Source organism: Tasmannia lanceolata, unplaced genomic scaffold, assembly GCF_043159265.1.
Source record: "Tasmannia lanceolata isolate RefF3 unplaced genomic scaffold, GAP_Taslan_0.1 ptg000018l, whole genome shotgun sequence".
Lineage (NCBI taxonomy): Eukaryota > Viridiplantae > Streptophyta > Magnoliopsida > Canellales > Winteraceae > Tasmannia > Tasmannia lanceolata.
The window spans coordinates 60,330,616-60,339,397 of record NW_027518695.1 but is presented as its reverse complement, the minus strand read 5'-3'; the positions used below and the strand labels follow the sequence as shown (position 1 = coordinate 60,339,397).

The window sequence follows — 8,782 nt, the reverse complement described above, 5'->3', positions numbered from 1 at the left end:
AGAAGGTTTGTCATCGTTTTCTCCGACGATATTTTGGTTTACAGTCACTCTTTGCAGGACCATATTCAGCATCTAACCTCTGTTTTGCAATGTTTATTATCTAATCATCTTTTCGCTATGCTAAGCAAATGTCAATTCTGCCAATCTACAATCGATTACTTGGGCCACATTGTTTCTAGCAAAGGGGTGCAACCAGACCCAGAGAAGATTAAGGCAATGCAACAATGGCCAACACCTACAACACTGAAGCAGCTGCGAGGTTTCTTGGGTCTTACAGGGTATTACAGACGCTTTGTCCAACATTACGCCACCATTGCCTCTTCCCTTACAAGCTTATTTAAAAAAGATGCATTCCTTTGGTCCAAGGAGGCAGATTAAGCCTTTCAACAGCTCAAGCTATTGATGACTCAGCTCCCTGTTCTGGCACTTCCAGATTTTTCACAACCATTCACACCGGAGACTGACGCCTCCAGCATTGCCATAGGAGTAGTACTTATACAGAATAAACATCCATTCACTTATTTTAGCAGAAAGATGTCCCGACCCGACCCTGAGTCGGGGCCTAAAAAATTACCCTGTTCGGGCTCAAGGGGGGTCAGGGCTCACAGGGGCAAACTTGCACCCCTAGATCATCTAATAGGACAAGTAAAGATCAAAATCACAATAATGAAACGATCCTAACTGTTCAATCCATAAAAATCTCACCAATGAGATGACTCCTCATCTATAGTGATAGTATCCTCTATTAGATGCTCCATAGAATTTATATTTTTAAGGAAGAAATGTCATTGTTTTTGTTACATGTAGGTTTTCAAAGGAACAATGGACAGCATTATGGACACCGTATCTGCAATTCATCCGCTCTTTCCGTCGATCATCGAACTATTGAAGGCGCATGGAAAGCTGGTTATGGTGGGCGGGCCAGAGAGGTCGCTCGAGCTACCTGTTCATCCTCTACTTGAGGGTAAGAGAACATCATATCTATCTATCTATCTCTACCGCTGGATCCGATCATGTGATTGGCGTGACCCACATATGTGGGGTCCAAATTACGTAGATATTGGGTCCCTAGTCGTCTAAAAAAAATGGATCATGGGATCCACATGCATCTTTTGTTGCAACCAATGAAATTGCTTCTAATTTTTTTCTCACATAATTCTCCGTAAATTTTTTATTTTTTTTCAATTTTAGGCCCTGTTTCGATTGTGGGAATTTTCTTGAAAATTTTCCTTGTTTGATTTCATATGAAAAAAAAATGCAACACAATTTTGAAAAGGAAAATTATTTCTAAAATTTTCTATTTTTTTTACAGATGAAAAAAGATAACTTGAACGAAAGATTTTCAATTTTTATTTAGAGAGACATTCTTTATGTTGTATCCCACTAAATTAGCAAGAATTACTTATTTTTCCTCTAAATCGTGGTAAGTAAAAAATAACCCAAGAATTTTTTTTGTCACAAATGTTATTCTTGCAATCTTACAGGGCCTGAATTTACCATTCAAAAAGAAAAACAAAACCACAGGGCCTTAATTTATAATGACATCCGTCTATATTAACTATATGATCTCTCTCTCAATTATGGAAAAGAAAGTAAAAATTACTAGGAAATTTTTTCCACAAGAAATAGTTTTCCTGCAATTCAGGCAGGGCCTCTCTTTAATTAGGTTTAAGTCAAGATTAAAGAAATGAGATTACTTGATTTTGAATTCACAGGTGGGAAGATTGTGGCGGGAAGTCTTATAGGCGGAATGAAAGAGACCCAAGAGATGATTGATTTTGCCGGCAAGCATAATATAACAGTAGATATCGAGCTTGTTCCAATGAATTACGTGAACACGGCAATGGAGTGGCTCGCCAAAGCTGACGTTAGATATCGGCTCGTAATCGATGTCGGGAACACCTTGACGGCTTCATGAATAGCCCATTGAATCGGGGTCGACATGATAAAAAATTCACTGCTTTTCCTTTCAGTCAGTTCAGAAAGTCCAAAACTTGTTACAAATAATTCTTCCCTTATTTTCACCAACACCACCCTTTGTTGTTTATGATTGTGTTGAAAGAATAAGGCTTCTTTTCTTACTTCTATAAATTGTTTACATATATTCTTAGGGAAATGATATATTGGCCCGGGCCACCTCCGCCTCTCCTAGTGTATTTATGAGTTATGACTACTCTTTTTTACACTACAAAGGGTGGCTCAGGGAAGAAAATGGGGCAAATATATAACTTTCATATTCTTATGTAGCCCATCGGCGAAATGCCTTTTGCGATGGACGCTAACAAATCCCTATAATCTTATTTGCATAAAAATTTAGGAAATTTGGTCAAATGGTACCTCAAAATATCTAAAATAGTGAGATGGACCTCTTGAATTTCAAACTTGTCAGAGGGTTCCATTTTGCTTTTCCTGACAAGGTTTTTGACCGAAATACCCTTCCACCCTCAAAAAACACGTTAAGCCATAAAAAAGGGATAAAAAAGTGTTCCCTTCTTTTTCTACCAACCCTTCACCTTCCTCAATCCCAATAACGCCTGGAACAAAAAAAAGGAGGTTGGTTGCCGGGTTTTTTTTTCCTGGGATTTATGTGGGAGAAAAAAAATTCAAGGAGATTGGTGGGAAAAAAAAGTCATAGAACTATCCCGGTAAAATAAAAATCCCATGTTTGGTTGACCGGACTATCGGATTGTTTGGTTGCTTGAACTATTGGGAAGAAAAAAATTCTTCTGAAGCTTATTTTTGGTTCCTGGGAGTATTTTTTTTCCTTCCCGAGGTTTCGTGCAGGGTTATTTTGGTTCCCGGGATTATTTTGGGCCCACCAACCAAACGTGGGTTTCCTGAGGAAATCCCACAAAAGTCCCAAGAATCAAAAAATTCCGGCAACCAAACGGAGTCGGGTTTGTGCTTGTAACGCCTAATATCTCATTTAATGTGTTTGATAACTCTGTTTTTTTATGATGGTGTATAAGGGTGTATAAGGGTTTATAAGGGTTCATAAGTGTTATTAATGTTTGATGGCCCTACCATTGAGTTGAACCCTTGCTATGTATTTCATAACTCCCGTAATTAGGGTTGTTTAAGGGTTTATAAGGCTTCATAAGTGTTATTGATGTTTGATGGCCCTATCATTGAGTTGAACCCTTGCTAGGTATTTCATAACTACCGTGATTAGGGTTGTCTAAGGGATTATCCAAAAAATAATTCCTTGTTTTTTGTCTTTGCTAATCCCAGAGAAATTTTTCCAGGTGTGATAACCCCATTTCATCTCTTGGTCACCCAATTTTCATATGTGATACCCCCATTTTCCTTGAGCTGGTAATCCCTTCCAGGCCCAACAGATAAGAACCGAAATTTTTCCAGGTGTGATAACCCCAATTTTATATGTGAGAACCCCATTTTCATATGTGATACCCCCATTTTCCTTGACTTAGTAATCCCTTCCAGGCCCAACAAACATGAACCGAAGATTTTCCAGGTGTGATAACCCCATTTCATCACTTGGTCACCCAATTTTCATATGTGATACCCCCATTTTCCTTGAGCTGGTAACCCCTTCCAGGCCCAACAGATAAGAACCGAAATATTTCCATGTGTGATAACCCCAGTTTCATATGTGAGAACCCCATTTTCATATGTGATACCCTCATTTTCCCTGACCTCGTAACCCCTTCCAGGCCCAACAAACATGAACCCGAATTTTTCCAGGTGTGATAACCCCATTTCATCTCTTGGTCACCCGATTTTCATATGTGATACCCCCATTTTCCTTGACATGGTAACCCCTTCCAGGCTATGAAACTGGGGTTCTCACATATGAAACTGGGGTTATCATACCTGGAAAAATTTTGGTTCTTATCTGTTGGGCCTGGAAGGGGTGACCAGCTCAAGGAAAATGGGGGTATCACATATGAAAATGGGGTGACCAAGATATGAAATGGGGTTATCACACCTGGAAAATTTTGGTTCATGTCTGTTGGGCCTGAAAGGGGTTACCAGGTCAAGGAAAATGGGGGTATCACATATGAAACTGGGGTTCTCACATATGAAATTGGGGTTATCACACTTGGAAAAATTTCGGTTCTTATCTGTTGGGCCTGGAAGGGGTGACCGGCTCAAGGAAAATGGGGGTATCACATATGAAAATGGGGTGACCAAGATATGAAATGGGGTTATAACACCTGGAAAATTTTGGTTCATGTCTGTTGGGCCTGGAAGGGGTTATTAGGTGAAGGAAAATGGGGGTATCACTTATGCAAATGGGGTGCCAAGAGATGAAACTGGGGTTATCACACCTGGAAAAATTTCTTTCCCTTAAAACTCCCTGTTTACCCAGTTTTAATCCCTTTAGCCTCTGCCTTTTCGATAATAGTTCTGCGTGTTCTAAAATATCAGAGATCTGTAATTTATTTTTGTAGACCATGTTTTTAGAGGAAACTCTTCATTCTACACCTATATCAATAGATTGCGTTCTGAAATTGTTGAATCAGAATCTATCGAAAATCCTAAATTATCGAATCTGGTATTTCTAGACTTTTAGGGACAAATCCTGATCTGACATAAATTAAACTCTGAAATTTCCAAATTAACTTAATTAATCACGGGATTAATTATGAGCTTATGTATGTAGCATAACTACCAACCCCTTACACCGGATTGATATCAGAGCAAGTTTTCTTGTGAAAATCATTAACCTGACGTCTCTCAGGAAGGATACTCTCGAACAACAGGTTGACTGTATTGAAGAGATATTTCAAATGGTGATACAACAAATGGATCAGCTAGGCATAAGTACGAACCCCTTACACCAGATTGATTTATCTCATTATCTTTCACAGCATCCAATATCCATATGCTCTGGATTCAGTTTCTCCATGAGCTACAGACCTGGAAGGTTAAGATACAAGCCTCAATCATTGAGCTACAGACCAACCCCAAAACCACCTCCTCCCCTTGAACCTGTTGATGAAGAAGAGTCACTTCTGGAAATGGAGATATTTGAGTGTTATAGAGGCCAGCAACAAATCTCTTCTACTTGCTCAAAACTAGAAAAACACTAAGCGCATAGGCTCCTCCTCCTCCACCTCTGAGGGAGGATCTTGGCAACAAGTTTCTAAGAAAAAAGGAAATATCTTTCCTTTCCCCCAATCCATGCCAGGCATCCGATCCCCTAGGTATCTCAAAGAGCTTAACCGTGGGAATTTCAAGACAACCTCCTTCTGATGGTTGGATCTCTGAAGCTGATTTGTTGACCTTTTTGTTCTTTGTCTGTGGGGCATTTTTGCTCTTTTGTCTTTGTTGTTTCCCCTTAGTAGTTGGGGCTCTCTTTGCTCAAGTCTTGCTTTTATGTTCTGTGTCTGCCCCCTGTTTGTAAGGGCTGGTTTCTGTTTTAATTGTTGTATCTTTTTCTCTTATTAATATATCTGGTAGGGGTCCGCCTAACCCCAGCTTGCCCATAAAAAAAAAAAACAAAAAAAAATATGGAAACATTCTAACATTCTACCACTTGGCCGGCATGGGCTTTCACATTCTTATTCTTTTTTATCGGCATACTTTATGTGCAACGTTTTTTCTTACTATTCCATTCAGTGAAGATAAAAGCAACGGATAATGTAATCATTGGATTAATTCTATCCAATAACCTCCTCATGGTCACAGAGCTAGTATCCCCACCAACATGATTACAGTCAACCTTATGATCCACTTTATATCTTTTGTAGGCACTTGGCTTGTTTTATAACATCCATTTATGTGCACAAAACTAATAACAGAGCAACACATAGCTGAAAATATTAGAATCAATCTAAACATATTGTGATCACAACACAATTGTATGAACCTTTATATAAACTCCCACTATCCAACACCAGTATGCTTGTCCACCAACCTAATGCATGCAACACGCTCTTTACCGAGCTCCGATGGCAAGCCTTTGGTCATCTGCCAACACAAGTGCAATGCTTATGTGTTCCACAAAAATTTAAGATTTTGAACAATGTTCCTCACAACAAGTTAAACTACATTGACCCTTAATTTCTTGTTTTTGTAATGAAAAACCGCAGTGGAACTATCACAATAAATTCTCTTCAACTTATTGATATTTTAACAGCTTGATGTGTTGAGACTAAGTTCCTCCATCACAAGGCATAACACAAAGGCTTTGAAACAAACAATAAACTCTGTTTCTTTAGTGTAAGTAACTTTTTGTGCCAGGTTGAAATTATTCGTGTTAGTTGGGCAGAAAAAGGGATTTGGAGGCACAACAGAAGGCCTGGAAAAGGAACTATTTCAAAACTTTTAATCCCTTAATCCTTTTCCCAAGATCATAGTTATCATATTCACAATGGTTGTCAAAAGAAAATATAGGAGATTAAGAATCTATACTAAAGTGATTGTTCGACTAACAGTCTCTGCTGGATCCACACCTCGGCAGCTTGGCTCCTAATCTTCTCAAGATCAACGGGCCCAAAAGTTGGAATAGAGGTTTCCTCGATTGAACAAACCGAGAGGATTGAGAAGAATTTTTAGTCTTATAAGAAAGTTGGCCCCAAGTAAGGCAACCCAAGAGAGGGGTGAATTGGGTTTTAAAATTTTATTTTACTACTTATAGATAATTTAACAAATTAAAGTAAGAACAAAACTAAAACCAAACCACAAGGCAAGATAAAGATAAAGAGTTAGAGGGATTGCACCAAAAATTTTATAATGGTTCAACCCAACCCGGCCTACATCCACTCTTATGAGATATCCCCTCTCATGTTTCAACCAACCCGATCTTACAGGTGAAGACCAAACTATTACACCAAGCTATATCTCCAAGCTTTCTTTTCGAGGTTGATCCCATGCCTCTCCACCAACTCTAGCTTTATCCTAACCGAGGGTTGATATGGTGCCCACCCCCCCCCCCCCCCTCTCAATTTTCAATGAGCAAGAAACCAAAATAGCTTCTCAGATGTTACGTATACAATTGAGCTCACTATAAGTTCTCTTAAAAGAATACAAGTTAAAACCTAGCATAATCCCTCAATTGGTATGCAAATAATGTCTGAACGGTGTTTAATGCTTTTAATATGATTCAAGCTAAGCCCAAGTGTGTTAGATTTATGTTTAAGGACCTTAGAACCCTTTTATCGACTTTGGAACCCAAAACTAGCCGTTATAGGTGTTGGATGAACAAAATCTAGGTGTAATGGAAGAGGCCATGGAGATCTGGAAAACAAAATTTTCTCCGATTCTTTAACCTAAAAATCCTAGATGACTAGATTATCTTTGGTGATTGAATTGAAAAACGGCCAACGAATAGAAAGTATTACCAAATTGACTACTCGACTGGTAGTCTCTGCCAAGGTTTAAAATTTCGGTTTCGGACCCTGGAATTTCGAAATTTTGGTCGAAATCTGGTACATAACCCAAAACCAATATTTTATTCAATATTAAATTTCGGTAAAATATTAAATTAATATTTTTAAAAAACAGTTTTTTTGGGTCAAATTTTGGAAAAACCGAAATTTCGGCTGAAATAATTGAATTGAAAAACGGTCAACGAATAGAAAGTATTACCAAATTGACTACTTGACTGGTAGTCTCTGCCAAGGTTTAAAATTTCAGTTTCGGTACCGGTTTCGGACCCTGGAATTTCGAAATTTCGACCGAAATTTTGGTCGAAATCTGGTACATAACCCGAAACCAATATTTTATTCAATATTAAATTTCGGGCGAAATTACCGAAATTTCGGTAAAATATTAAATTAATATAAAAAAAAACAGTTTTTTTGGGTCAAATTTCGGAAAAACCGAAATTTTGGCCGAAATAAATGACTGTTTAGGTTTTGGTCGATTTCGGTGTAGGTCTCCACCGAAATTTCGGATTTTGGTCGAAATTTAAAACTATGGTCTCTGCTTGATCTACCACCCCCCCCCCCTGCGCGCGCTCTCGCCTTTGAAGTTTCTCAAACTCGAACGCCTAAAAAGTTGGAGTGATTGATCCGCAAAAATGCACAAACACATCTAGAATTCTTTCCTCCCCATCTTTGCAATATATATGAAACTGGGGAGTGAGGTTGGACGCCCATGGACTTTTGATGCCCAAGCCTTTCCAAAAACACCACTTTCCCTTTTTTATTATTAGAACACAATTAGTTTTAGAAAAAATGTTTTGTATCTTTTCTAATTTGTTTCCAAAAATCAAAATTTATAAATTAGAAACTCTCTCTCTCTCTCTCTCTCTCTCTCTCTCTGTGTGTGTTTTCCATAAAATTTTCCATTAATTTGAATTTCCAACTTTCCTCATATTAATTAATTATTAATTAATCACATAGATTAATTAATAAATATACACAGTATACGCACTGATGTGCATATACCATACATACGGTGTACATCCTCCATGTATCTTATATACACAATCTGATTCGTCAGTGCAATATAAAAATTCAGGACCCTGATCCTCTAAGGATCGTAATGGGTCGAGCCAGCTAAGAGTGGGTTCAATGTGGGGATCTAACGGCGGATCCTGCACAGCCCCAAGATGAGCAGGTACCCTGTATATTTTTCCATACATATATTAGTGTTTCTTTGTAACCTGTGAAAGGTTACATCCTGGGCAGTCAGTTGTTGGCAATGACTTCAGCACTGTCATGACTTCTGATGTTGAAGATGCCACAACTTCTGGTACGCAGAAATTATCAGTGAGCCATGCGAAAGCTGATGAAAAACTAATTGCTTTTGTATAGTTCGCTGAAAAGCACAGTAAACTGTTAAATGCTTTTATTCGGCAAAACCCTGG

General features: G+C 38.4%; 1 pseudogene; it reads left to right on the top strand.

The window, feature by feature from the left end:
- The first annotated feature begins 224 nt into the window (after positions 1 to 224).
- On the top strand, positions 225 to 1,918 carry LOC143850563 (putative mannitol dehydrogenase pseudogene; annotated as a pseudogene).
- Positions 1,919 to 8,782: the final 6,864 nt, after the last annotated feature.